This window comes from Acomys minous (assembly GCF_964271855.1).
Source record: "Acomys minous genome assembly, chromosome: 18".
Classification (NCBI taxonomy): Eukaryota; Metazoa; Chordata; class Mammalia; order Rodentia; family Muridae; genus Acomys; species Acomys minous.
This window is the reverse complement of record NC_140501.1, coordinates 63146181-63160071: the sequence shown is the minus strand read 5'-3', so window position 1 is coordinate 63160071 and position 13891 is coordinate 63146181.

Genomic DNA, 13891 nt, shown 5'->3' with positions numbered 1-13891 from the left:
CCACCGTGGATGCTCAGAGCCTGCTGGTACAGACGCCTTTGTCGCTGGAGCTTTTGCTATCACTGCCTTCCTTCCAGTGGCACACACCTTCCCATGAGATGATGCGGCAGTCCGGCATGGCGGTTTCGTTGCCCTGTAATTCCAGTGACTACCGTTTTCCCTGGGACCAACCTATATGCCTGGTACCTTCTTAAGGCAAGGAGGTGCCTGCACTGACCAGGTTTGTTTGTTTGTTTGGGGTTTTTGGGTTTTTGTTTTGGTTTGGTTTTTGTTTGTTTTGTTTTGTTTTGTTTTTTGTTTGCTTTGTTTTGTTTTGGTCTGGTCTACAGTTAACCAGATGTGCCCAGCAAGCTCGGAATGTGAGCGCAGGACACAGTCTAGGCTCCCCCTGGGAGGCAGGCACAATGTGTTCTCCCACCCTTCTGTAACACACAAATAGAGATTATGTCTAAGCAGGCAGAACTAACGGGAGCCAGCATTACTTTCGGATCACCCTGACTATGTTGCTGTAGAATTAACGTACTTATTGTTAGGATTCAAACTTGGGACAAACAGCCCAGGTGCCTATTTGACATAGCAAAGTGGTTCTCCCAGCATCCCTCAGTCTTTATGCATTTCAGGGCCCTCCTGGCTGGCATACCCCACCCCCTACCCTGACCTCTCCAGCCCAGCAGGCTGAGCTGCTGCTCTTCCCTATATACTCCGATCTCTTTGGTTACTCGCGCTTTACTTTCTTTGTACATTTGGGCCTCCTGGCGGCTGCACCTGCCTCCCCTCTTCCTTCCCTGTCTTCCTCCCTCTCCTCACATGTCACAGCTCAGTATGGTCATGTCCTTTCTGGCTGTGCATGCTCTTCCTTTTCTCTGTAATAAACCGTCTCCTCCACCACACCTAGGAGCTGTCATGATTCCTTTTTTTTTTTTTTCTTTTTTTTTTTTCCTTTTTTTTTTCTTTTATCTTCATGAATTTGATGCTGAAACCTGGGACCAGACATGTCCTTTGCTCTTTATTTCTTTTTCTTTCTTTTTTTTTTTTTTAATTCACTTAATAAAATGCTTTCTAGAAACGCTAAGGGTACTCTCACAGAGTCCGTGTAGCACAGGCCAGGACAATTGTCGCTGTCAATGAGATGTGCACCTTGCCTCACATAGTCATTGGAGATGAAACTGACTATAGCGCCTCAGAAATCCACGGCCCCCTTTTCTATAAACAAGAAGAGGCTCTCCATCAGGAGGTGGCTATGAGGTGCCTTAGTCCACAGTTAAGAGCCACAACATTGAAGCACCCTATTGTAATTAGATACAGTAAAGTCACTGCAAAGGCACCCAGGAAGAGAGGGTAACAAGAGAGTTCTCAAAGCAGCAAGTGTTAAAGGTAAAAGGATTGTTTTCTGTAGGATTTTGGTTACGGTGCGTGCGCGTGGAGTGTTTCCGTAGCTTTTGATCCTTTTGTTGTTTGCTAGTTTGGTTGCTTAAGACTTGTCTTTCACCTAGATTGCTCTTTGTTTGGCCAGAAAAGGAAGTATTTGGCACGTGGCAGTGTAGATCTGGGGGGTGCTCTATATATCACTGGAGTCTGGGTGATTCCAGGTAGCCTGCTGGACTATGATCTCATCCCTTTATCAGAAGCTGGGCAGGTCACAGGACGGGCGCCCCCTACCGTTTACCTCTGAAAAACTGAAAGCCGTCTCAGGGAAGTCTCAGTTTTAATTCTCCGACCCAAGAATCTTTGTACGGGTGGTAAGACTGTTCTGCCTAAACAGATAGCTGCTAATGAAATTGTTAATACTTTACTCCTGAGCTCACTCACGGTAATAGTCTTGCACCTGGGAGCTCTTGCAGCTAAGAGAAAACCTGAAAGTGTTTATTTTTACAGTTGGCCTGGCTACAAGCAGACTATTGGCGCTTCAGCAATGATCTCAGATGTGCCTGCGGACAGCCAAGTGGTAAAGGACTCACACCTATGGCATCCACAGGGAGGGGGACGACGAGAGTCAGCAAATAAAAATACCAGACGCCCAGTTAAATATGCATTTAAGTTAAGCAGTACATTTTTTTTTTTAAAGAATAAAGGTGTCCCTTCAAGTCCCTATCTCTAACCCAGAAGCTATTTCAAATATGATAACTGCTCACAAAGGAAAAATTCATTTTTACCAATGGAGTCTCACTGGACATACACGTAACAAACTCAACGGGTTTTTTGTTTTTGTTTTTGTTTTGTTTTGCTTTTTGAGGATGTTTTGTTTTGACCTTACTGTCTCAAAAAACCAAACCAAACTTACAGGTTTTTTGCCGATACATTATGATTTCTGACTTTGTGTTTTTATGGGATTTCTATGTATGCTAGTGTGTATCTCTGTGTCTGTATGTGTTTCTTTGGGCTATTTTTTCCTGTTTGTTTGCTTTCTCTTCAGTTTTTGTTTTTGTTGTTGGTTTGGTTTGGTTTGGTTTGGTTTAGTTTTTTGTTTTTTCAGCTGCCTGTGTTTTCTAATGAGAGAGAAAAAAGGCTATGGGTTTGGGGGGGTGGGGAGGATCTTGGAGGAATTCGGAGGGGAAACCATGATCAGAATATGTTGCATGGGAAAAAATGTTTTCAATTAAAAAAAAAAGGATGTCCCTTGCAATAAGTGAATCATACTCAAAAATTACTCCCTGTTTATGTGGCAGGCTAGTGCAGTAAGGCGCTCTGTGTTTTACCTGGCAATCCTAAAGAGTGAAATGACAAACAAGCATGAAGAGAAAGGCCAAGCCAGAAGCCAGGGAGGCTGTGAGGTGAGAATCTGGTGCCTACAAGTGGGTGACTGCTGAGCCACCAGACCTGCTATGACAAGTAACCCCACGGAGACCTTGAATGACTTTGGTAAGCACTCCCCTGACTGAACCAGATCCCTGCCATCTTTGCAGGACTTACTTAAATCCTTCCAACTTGAAAACACCTGTTTAGAAAGAACTGCAAAATGTGTTTTATGATCTTTACAAAGTCTTCGTGTTTAAATCCCTAAGGACTCACACCTAAGGTATTGCTCCCTTTAAATTAAACTGGTCCTGTATCTGGGCCTGTTTTTATGGCTCCATTGCTTTCTGGTCTACAATTATGCTGACCGCTATTAATGAACACACACACAGTGTTTAAGCAGCCAGTGGCTTTATTTCTCAAGAGGGCACAGTAAGATCACCTACAATACTGCACCTAGGACGCAGAGGCAGGCAGATCTCTGTGAATTCGAGGCCAGCCTGGTCTACAAAGAGGGTTCCAGGACAGCCAGAGCTGTTACACAGAGAAACCCGTCTTGAAAAGGAAAAAAAAAAAAAAAATATATATATATATATATATATATATATATATATATATATATATATATATATGTCCCATAAAAACACCAAGTGTTTTCTCTTGTGTGGCCCTAGACAGAATGTCCTGCGGTTGAACAAAGGCCTTCCTACTTCCGACCTCCCTAGAACCAGGAAACGCTTTGGGAGCTGGACCAGTATTGCCTGCCTGCATGAATGGGGCTTGTGCCGCCGCCCTTTCTCAGGTGGACCTTCCAATTAGATCTGGAACCCGGCACCTCCCAGTTGTCTCTTGATGGCATACTCTCCCATTTCCTTCCCTTGTTTTCCATTTCCCCCGTGTTTGTTTACAAAATACTTGAAGTCCCAGCAGAGTCTTTAACCCTCCTCTCCTGGGTGGTGTGACAGTCTCCAGGCACCCTTCTGGATCAGCGGGAACTGAGCCTGGGTCTGGAGAAAATGGCTCCAGGGTTCCCCGTTCCGTTCCTTCCCTTTTGTCCCACTTTCAAAGGTAACGTTTCCGTTGTTTTGAATCTGGTTTCGTATACATTCATGTGACCCACTGCAACAGCAGACGAGCTGCTAATGTCTCGAGTGGCTGGTACTCAATTAGAAAAGTTGCCATGTTTTCTGGTGCCGTGGCAGCTCTATGCCCTTCTGTAGCTCCATCGAATGTGAGCCTACTGATCAGGACACCCGTGGCTTCCCCATGAATTACTCGCCATCGTAATCACTGCTCTCTTAACACGAGAAGAGACTCAGGCCAAGGCTCATTAGCCTTCTGTTTAAGAGTGGCTAGGTGATCCGCATTTCCACGGCCAGGAGTAGATGTACACAAAGGTGTGTTTGGGCAAAACGCTGGGCGGAACCTTTCATCTGTACTAACGCATCACTATATTGTCCCACTCCCTGAAGCACGTCTGAATTAATAGGGACATTATTGTTACGGTTTCTTTCTTCCTGTTCATCATATTTATCATGGTATTTTGCTTTCCACATCAAGTATTGTCCTGGGGCTAACGAAGCTTTGCACATTTGCTTATAGTCCCAAGGAGTAACAATACCCCTGCTTTTATTTCCCACATCTTATCAGTAAACCGAGCAGGCGTGCCGTTGGCCGCAACAGAATTTCTGAGATTCTTTAAGAACTCAAAAGTAAACGGGTTATGCTGACACACATCTGGGTCTTGAGGATTTAAAAATCACAGACATTGTAAGTTACCTCAATCATCTTCCTATTGATTACGTTCCTCATCTTTCCTAAGTAGTCTTTGAGAGTCAGGTAGACGACTGAATGTCTGAATCAGATTGGCGAGAAGAAATATTTGTCATCCATGAATATGAATTTGGGGTGTTTGAAAGGGGAAGCAGCATATCTAAACCTTGGGCTCCTTAAATATGGGAGCAGCAGCTCCCTGCAGAGCTGTGTCCTAGAGTGGAGAACCACGCAGCATGGTACTGCAGTCCAGATTGCAAAACAATTGGCAGGGATTTTTATCTCCTTTCTCAGAGGCTGTTTTTACAGTGGTTCCTATTTGTTTTCAGGTTTCAGCATCTATGGTTCCTTGTTTAGGAAATCAAGGGTTAAATCTTACTGTTGCTTGTACAAAGTTGCAAGCTGTTGCTCTGAATATTTTGTTTCTTTGGGTCTTAACAAATATCTCAATACTTGTATAAAATGCTTTGTTGCAGAGCGCTGAGAATAATCCTTGTCTATTTTCTTTTTCTTCCTCACTTAGAGTTATGACCCCTTGGGTCAGAGACTGAAAAATCCTACTCCTTCTCCTATTTAACGAGCATTTGTCTTACCTTCGTTGAGGCTGGAGCCCTTCACATTGGGTACCAGTTGTGGGATGTTTCCGCCAAGTCCAGATTAGGGAGAATAATGACCCAAATGAAGCGAGAAAGAAGTCCAGTTTGGCATGACTCAGTAGCCGGGGCTGGTTCAAACTTCTCAAGTCTGACGCTGGGCAGCTTATTTTAGGCATATTTAAGAACAGCATGATTTTCAGGGAAGAGTGTCCTGATGATAATTATCTCAATCCCACATGTGCAGCAAAGCTTTTAAAAAGATGTTTACATTGAAACTCTTTACAAAGCAAATATGACCTCGCCCATAAAGATGGGTTCTACTGACTGAGAAGGAAAAGCTCAAGATAAAGGTCTAGGGAGGAAGAGTTTGGGATAAACATCCTGGTTGGAGAGATTGATGGGTAGCCTGGCAATACAGACAGCACAGATCACCAGGAGAGGGACCGTCTCCACTCCCAGCCTTTTGGGTGAAAAACGGGCTATACATCCCTTCAGCTGAAGAAGCAAGCCTGTGTGTTTAACTTTTCTGGTTTCCATGGCGCTCATCTGTGAGCACAGGGACCTCGTGCCCTCTATAAGGTTTTAACCCTCCTCTCCTTGGTGGTGTGACAGTCTCCAGGCATCCTTCTGGATCAGCAAGAACTGAGCCTGGGTCTGGAGAGGAAAAAAAAATGGCTCCAGGGTTGCCAGTTGTATCCCTTCCCTTTTATCCCACTTTCAAGAGTAACTTTGTGGTTTTTTTTTTGAAGTTGTGCCGCCGGATACATTTGCAGAGTCAGAGCAACTTACTTCATGCTGACTTTAGTTGTTGAGTAACCAGGGACAATTATTCAAAGTACATCAAGGAAAAAGGAGACGGCCAAGATAGTGAAGTAATCACTACGTATGCCTACCCTGTTGCCACCCTGACTGAAGGAGGAGGTCAAGGCCATTCTTCTGCTACACCCAAAATCTCTCTCGCCTGGCATCATCATCTCAAGCATGAAAATGTGAGGAATGGGCAAGCTTTACTGGCATCACTGGGAAAAGAACCACAGTCTGAAACTCTGCCTCGCTTAATTCCCTTGGGTCCTTACTTACATATTCTCTCCCATGGCTCTTAGAATACCTCTGCTCACCTTGAGAACGGTACATAAATATACATTTATTGTGGGCATGGAAGCGGAGGAGTCACCTCAACCTTTCCAACAGGCTGGCTGAATATCCTCTTGCCTTTTGTCTGGTTTCACTCCAAGACTCTTTCTGTTTTAGTTTCACGGGACAGGCTCTCACTCTGTAGCTTAGGCTGTTTTGGAACTAGCAATCCTCCTGCCTCAACCTGTGGACTGCTGGATTTTGAGTCTGGGCCATCACACCTACCTTCAATGATTCCTGAGAGTGAAATATGCCTACTAAATTCTCAATGTGTTAATTACTTACCTTGTTGCTGCAACAAAATGCGTGATAGAGGTAATTCAAGGAGGAAGGGTTTATTCTTGCTCCCAGTTCCAGAGCACAGTCCACTGTAGCAAGAAAGTTAAGGTGGCAGGAGTTTGGGGCAGCTGGTCACATTGCATCCACAGCCAGGAAATAGTCACGAATGTAGATGCTCAGCTTGTTTCTTCCTTTGCTTCACATGTGGATCTCAGCCCTTGGAAACACGCTGCTGGCATTTAAGGTGGCTCTTCCCACCTCAGTTAACCTCACCTAGATCATCTCTCACAGACAGGACCAGAGATTTGTTTCTATAGTAATTCTATCAAGCTGGCAAAAGTAACCTTCATACTCAGGTATGCTTGTGACGTCAACCTTAGTGGGATTCAGAATCACTGTGGTAACCAACCTGTGAGTATGTCTGTGGGGAGGTTACACTATTTCACAGGCTAGGTCTCACTCTCCAGAATAAAAACGAGAAAATGGGTTGAGGGCAGGCATTCATCACTCTCCACTCCTTGACTGTGGACTCAGTGTTTGATAAGTGGCCTAATCCTCATGTTCAAATTGGTATCCTCAAATCGTCGCCCAAAACAAGTACTTTCTCCACTAAGGTGCTTTTGTTGGGTATTTTTAATCACAGATACAGAAAAAGGTACCTAATACAAAAAACAAATTAGTGCCCAGAAGTCGGTCTGGATAAAGCTGGCCAGGTGGCTCTTGAGCCTTTGGAATTGCTTTGCAGGAGGCACAGGGAATGGCTTGGAGCTTCGGGCTGGAAAATCCCTAGAACACTATAAGCAGCGTGTAATGGGCCGCTCCGGTGGGAGTTTTGAGGATCAGAATGCTAAGATAAATGAAGACAGTAGAGGCTGTGGCTAAGGGACTCAGAGGAGGACAAGGATTCTATGAAGAACTGGGCTACAGCCCGCTCACCTGCTGTTCTGGCGAAGGCTTCTGCTCAGGCTCTGAGAAGTACAAGTTGCATTTAAAGATAAAGGATTGATTTGTTTGATGGAAGAAACTTCAAAGCAGAAGAGCATTCAGGCTGTGGGAAGGGTATTGTTAATTGCACTTATCCACGTTTACAGTGAGGGAAAGGCAAACATTTGGGCAGAAAAGGTTTTGTTGTTCTTGTTGTTTTTTTAATCAGTAGTTTGGTGAGGAAAAAGAACACAAGCAAGTGTAAAGTGACAGCCAAGGCAGGTGCATTAAAAAGAGGCTGTTAGTCGGCTAGGTCTTGGTAGGGGTTCGAAGTTTACTGCCTATTTCTCCTTGGCTGGTGCCTTAGTTTGAGGAGGACCCCAGGACCCAGATCTTCCTGTCATAAAGTTCTTCTTGTAGATTTCCAGGACCCTGTGGGTCCTATTATTTCCCCATTCTTCCATGCTACTCTCGCCTAAAGACTCAATAGGATGTCCTCTCCTCTGACCCACTTTCTTGGTAAGTAAGGTTTTTCATGGGACGTATCCCTTGGACTAGTGTTTTGATATAAGTGAGTATATACCGTTTGTCTCTTTTTGCTTCTGGGTGAACTCACTCATTATGATAATTTCTAGGTCAATCCATTTGTCCACAAATTTCTCCACTGTTGAGTGGAGAGTGAGATCTGATTCTCACGTGAACTCTGGTGCCCCTTTTTTGACCATGTCCCCTGGATGGGGAGGCCTGGTGGCACTCAGAAGAAGGATAGCAAGTTACCAAGAAGAGACTCGATAATCTTAGAGCATACATAGGGGGAAGAAGTCTCCCTCAATCACAGACATAGGGGAGGGGAGAAGGGGGGAAGTGGGAGGGAGGGAGGAATGGGAGGAAACAGGGGAAGGGCTAACAATCAAGATGTAATATGAATAAATTAATTAAAAAAAATAAAATAAAATAAAGTGATTTCATAGCCTGAAAAAAAAAAAAAGAGGCTGTTATTGTTAAAGGGAAGCCAACTACTCTGCATGGGGCAGCGGGGCAGCAAGAAGGTGTCTTGAGGACAGGAGAAAGTGACCTCAAGTGAAAATGAAGCCCTTCTCCAAAACAATCATCTAAGGAATCGGTTCCCCCAGAGTCAGCCTGGAGGGCACACAGCGGCTAATGCCACACACTGATGTAAGGGCATCCGGGTCCATCGAGAGCTGGGCAGCAGAACCTGGTGGCAGCATCCATGTGGCGTCTCTTTTGTAAGCACGAAATGTACAAGATTGAGGCGTTCGTGGAATCTTGCTTCACAGTTCTAGAAGGCTTCTGAGGCCAAGTAAGCTGAGGCAGGATTGGAATTCATCATACAAGGAAGCCCTGAGAGGCCACTGAATGATGCTGTGGGAGTGAGTATGCCAGGAGAGTGGAGATGCCAAGACTACGGGATGTCAGTTGAGGAAGGCTTCAGGCATGGGGTGAAGCTGTCCCCAGAGAGGCTGTGTGTACTGTAAATGAGCTTCAAGGGGGAGCACAGGTTAATCCACATGATCCCTAGATGCCTAATGTGGAGCTGTAGGATTTGGTGTTTTCCCTGCAGGATTTCAGCCTCACTTTGGTCCAGGCATTCCTTGCTATGTCCCCACTCTTCCCTTTTAGCACAGGAGTGTTTGCTCTCTGCCATCATATAGGGAAAGTATGCAACTGGTTTTTTATTTTATAAAAGCAACAGTTAAGAGTCTCTGATGAGACTCAGACTTTGGACTTTTAAACATTGTGAAAACTGTTAAAGACTATGGGTATTTTTAAAATTTGAATTAACTGGATTTTTTGTATTATAAGATGGCAGCGAGCCTATGGGAATAAGAGATGGAAGGCTGTGGCTTAAGAGTGGTAGGTTTGAGTGGCACATTGGACCAGGGGTGGAGTTGTGGTGGTTAATCTGGATTGTCAGCTTGATAGGAATTGGCATCACTGGGGAAGCAAGCTCTGAGTATGTCTTTGGGTGATTTTCTAGACGAGGTTAGCCAAGGTGGGAAGACCTGCACCAAATGGTTGGCACGCTCTATGGCTGGGTTCTCAGGCTACATACAAAAGACAAGGCGAGCTGGTCACTAGCATGACTCTCTGTCTCCTGACTGTGGATCCAGTGTGACCAGCTGCCTCAGATTCCTACCATGACAGACTCGACCTCTAAGCTGTGAAGCAAAATCGGCCCCTTGTCTTTTCGGTCAATTTTGGGAGGGCGCTTCATCGCAGCGCCAGGAAGGCAACGAGTAACAATCCTAAAGTGCCTGTGGCAGAGCAGCAGTGTAACTCAGTTGGCTGGGTGCTTGCTCACCGTACAGGAAGCCCTGGGCTAAGCCTCCAGCCTCGTGTAAAAGAAAAGACCAGGTGAGGGCCCGGATGCTTGCTGCCAAGCATGAGGGCTTCAGTTCAGTTTCTGGAACACACATTGGAAGGGAGAACCAACTTCCACTGGTTCTCCTCTGACTGTCATATAATACACACAGATGTACAGCCAAACCTGCCGTGGTGATTTGAATGAAAAAACAGTTACCGTAGGCTCATAGGGAGGGGCACTACTAAGGGGTGTGGCCATGTTGGAGGAAGTGTGTCACTGGGGGATGGGCTTTGAGGTTTCAGATGCTCAAGCCAGGCCTAGTGTCTCTCTCTTTTCCTGCTGCCTGATGATCTGGACGCAGAACTCTCTGATACCTCTCCAGGCTATGTCTGCACACCACCGTGCTTCCCGACATGATGACAATGGACTAACCCTCTAAAGTGTAAGCCAGTCACAGTTAAATGCTTTCCTTTATACGAGTTGCCCATGGTCATGGCCTCTGTTCATAGCAATAGAAACCTTAACTAAGACACCCCTACACACAAAAAGTAAATAAGTAAAAATTAAAAGAAAAATTTCATGGCACATATCTCTAATCTTAGCACTTTGATAGAAAGAACAGACATTCAAGGTCATTTTCAGCTACATGGCAAGGTTAAAGCCAGTCTAGACTACATGAGACCTTGTAGCAGCAATAAATAAATAAAAAATCAAAAGGCATTCAGATTACAACTATTTTCCCAACTGCCTCTTAAAAGGAAAGAGTTGAGGCAAGCACAGTGACACAGGTCTATAGTCTCAGTTACTTAGGAGACTGACATGGGACGGATGCTTAAGTCTAGGGGTTCTGAGTCAGCCTGGGCAACAGGGTGAGCGAGACCTTGTCTCGAAAAGGAAAAAAGATAATTTTTATTTTCTGAAAAAAAAAACCTGTCTTATGGGGTAGAAGTGGGGGATATCGAGAGGTGTAATACAGAAGACAAGTAGAATAAATACTTCCAGAGAGGTAAGCACAACACAAGGACCACAGTTAAAACACGGCATGCTGGAGATCTGCCAAGAGGGTAGCGTTGGGCTCTTGCCAAGAAAAAAAATAAAAAAAGAAAAGAAAAGAAAGGATAAGGATGCAAGAGGGGGGTGGATTAATCAGTTGTAACCCAGTAAATCTTGCTGTGCGTATCAAAACATCATACTGTACATTTAAAGTACTATTTATTTTAGGCCAGGAGTGATGGCTAATGCTTATAACCTCAACACTTTGGAGCCCGAGTCAGAAAGACCACTGGAAGCTCAAGACCATCCTGAACTACGTAATGAATCCAGAGCCAGCCTAAGATAGATGGATTTGCTGACCTTGTCTTAAAGAAAATAAATAACAATAAGACACACACACAGACACAAACACACACACCACATACATGTACACACACACACACCATACATGCACGCACAGACACACACACACACACACACACACACACACACACAATCAAAGCCTCAAAACCAAGTGGTGGAGAATAAACACTGGGTGGCCAACTATGTGCCAGGAGCACTGTATTTCAGGAAAGCTGTCTACAAGGCAGGAGACAATCTATCCTGTGGCAAGCCAATTGCCTCTGCAGAACCCCTAGCAGCCTCTGCCTGCTTCTGCTGATGCCACTGTGTGTGCTGGCTTCAGTCTTCAGCAGCCCTGAACGGGATCCATGCTGAAGTTTATGAGCCAGTCTCTGAACAGCAGCCTTCCCCCCACCCCCCACCCCTAGGGCAGGATGTTCATATACCAATCTTGGCATTTCCTAAAGTGAAGAAATGAGGAAACAATATTATAGAGGTGATTTAGGCTGCAGCTTTGTTTTGCTTTTGTTCTTTCCATTCTTATTTCAACACCAGGCAGCCCTGGTCAGCAGGGAAACGCTTGCCCAGTCATTGCCTGGCACACTGAGCCGATGCAGGTGTGTGGGGAGGGCTTTGGGTGGGGACAGTCCACTGTGTAGGAGAGGAATCCGGAGACAGGAGAGGGCGAGTGGGCAGGAGAGGCACCGGCCTATCCGGATGTGAAACAGGAGGCAAAACTTCCTCTTCTAGTTGTCACCTGGGCTCTTTTCCCTGTAGGTTTGGATCTTCACAGTCACTCCTCGAGGCCAGCTGGTGGACAGCCCTCTCCGCACCAGACCTTGCAGCCTGTCTCTCATCTATCTTCTCCAGAGAACGCAGAGTGACAGGGAAGGGAAAGAAAAAGGAGAACTGAGGTAGCCGAGTAATAAAACCTCACCCTGTGTCCCCACTGTGTCCCCCACCGTGATCTGTTTTTGTTGTGGTGACAGAAGGCGTGAGGCTGGGTGATTTCTGAGGATGAGAGGCTTTAACTTGGTTCATTCTTCTGGAAGCTGCATCTGGTGATGGTCGTGGGCTCTCTGTAGAAAACCAAAGTGGTCCAAGGCATCACGCGGCAGGAGGGGTGTGCATCTTGTAGTGCAGATTCATTTTTCCCCATTCGTTCACTCAACAGCCCCTGAATTAGCTAATCCACTCATGAAGGCAGGATTAGGTCACTTTACATCCTAATCTCTTCTTAAGGGCAACGTTTGGTCCCACTCTGTGTCTTATTTCCATCCTTGCTTGTTTTCCTATCCAGAGGAGTAGCATCACACCACTGAACTACATCCCCAGCCCAGAGCCCGCCTCTCTTGTTAGACCTTCCAAGGAGGATTAAACTTCAGTGTGAGTTTTAAAGACATTTAAAACATACCCCCACCCACTCCCCACAGATGCTCCTTTTCTTTAAACTCTTTATAGTTTTATGCCCACAACATTTATGTCAGTCGTTATTTTTCCCTCACTAAGTCTACCTCTTCAACTCAACCATAATCTCTAGAGGGCAGAGAACGTCCTCGTTTTGGCTACAGACAGAATTCTGCCTAAAAATGGGCAAGCTTGGATTGTAGGCAGAGTCCACGGCCAAACTCTGCCAAGCCAGGGTAAGCAAGTCCTCAGTAGTTCCCGCCTCACAAATATGTCTGTCAGATATATTGGGCCAGAAGGCTGAAGCGGATGCTCTAACGTTATAAGGAGTTTTGGGTGACTTTTCAGGCAGCAAACTGTCTCTGTCACTTTTTTTTTTTCACTTTGGAAGCTGCTAACCTGAACTTCCTGTTTACCTAGCTAATTAGTTTTTATTCCTTCTCAAGTCTCTGATGGGGTTGAAGACCAGACAGTTTAGTTTTACAGTTAAGCTCAGTTGTTTAGAGGTTAAAATGTTTTTAGGTCTAAATTGATGTTTTAAGTTGATAGAGATGATATAAGATATATTGATTTACATTCAGAATTTTAGACTCACCAAGACAGGAAAGATGTTTTCTTCAAATTAGACAAAACATTATGAATGAACAATAATATAATTCCTAATTATTTCGTGGTTCTTCTTGCTATATGTAGTTTTATTTTATATATGTGTAATAATATAAATGTATATGTAAAAAATTAAAAATAAATAAATAAATAAAAAGTCCCATCCAAAGCTTGGCTCCACATACCAACAGCCTGCTCCTCCTCAGGAGCCCTGATCTAACCTTCCAAAAGTTCCCGCACCTGCCCCCCAGATCCCCATATCCTTTCTGCTTCCAATATGGCTTCAAAACTCCAGGTTTTTATTTCTTCTCTGAATATTTACAATGTAATTAGCTACTCCTTCAAGTCTTTGGCAGTTAGCCTGTCTGCTACGGAGGGAGCATCACTTACCTAAATAAATGCACGCCAGAATCGGCATTGTCAAGTCACCTTAGATACATACTTGCTGGTAGACACTGCAACTCCCTCCACCCCTACCCTGACCCGGTTCACACATTTTTTTTTTATAAATTCCTTTATTGGTAAGGAAACTGCATTTTAAAAAGAAAGTGGGTGTGGATTTTAATAAAAGTTCCACAGGGCGTGGATGCGCTCCAGGCTTGCTGGAGCCGGGGGGGCTCAGACTGACAGACAGGAAGGAACTCCTGGTGCTTGCACGGGGGCTGCACGCACCTGGCGCGTGCCACTGCTCTTGCGCCACAAGCTTAGCGTCGTCGGGTCGCCCAAAGGGAGACCCCGCTTACCCTAGCCACATATCAAGAAGGGTCCCCACCTTAGA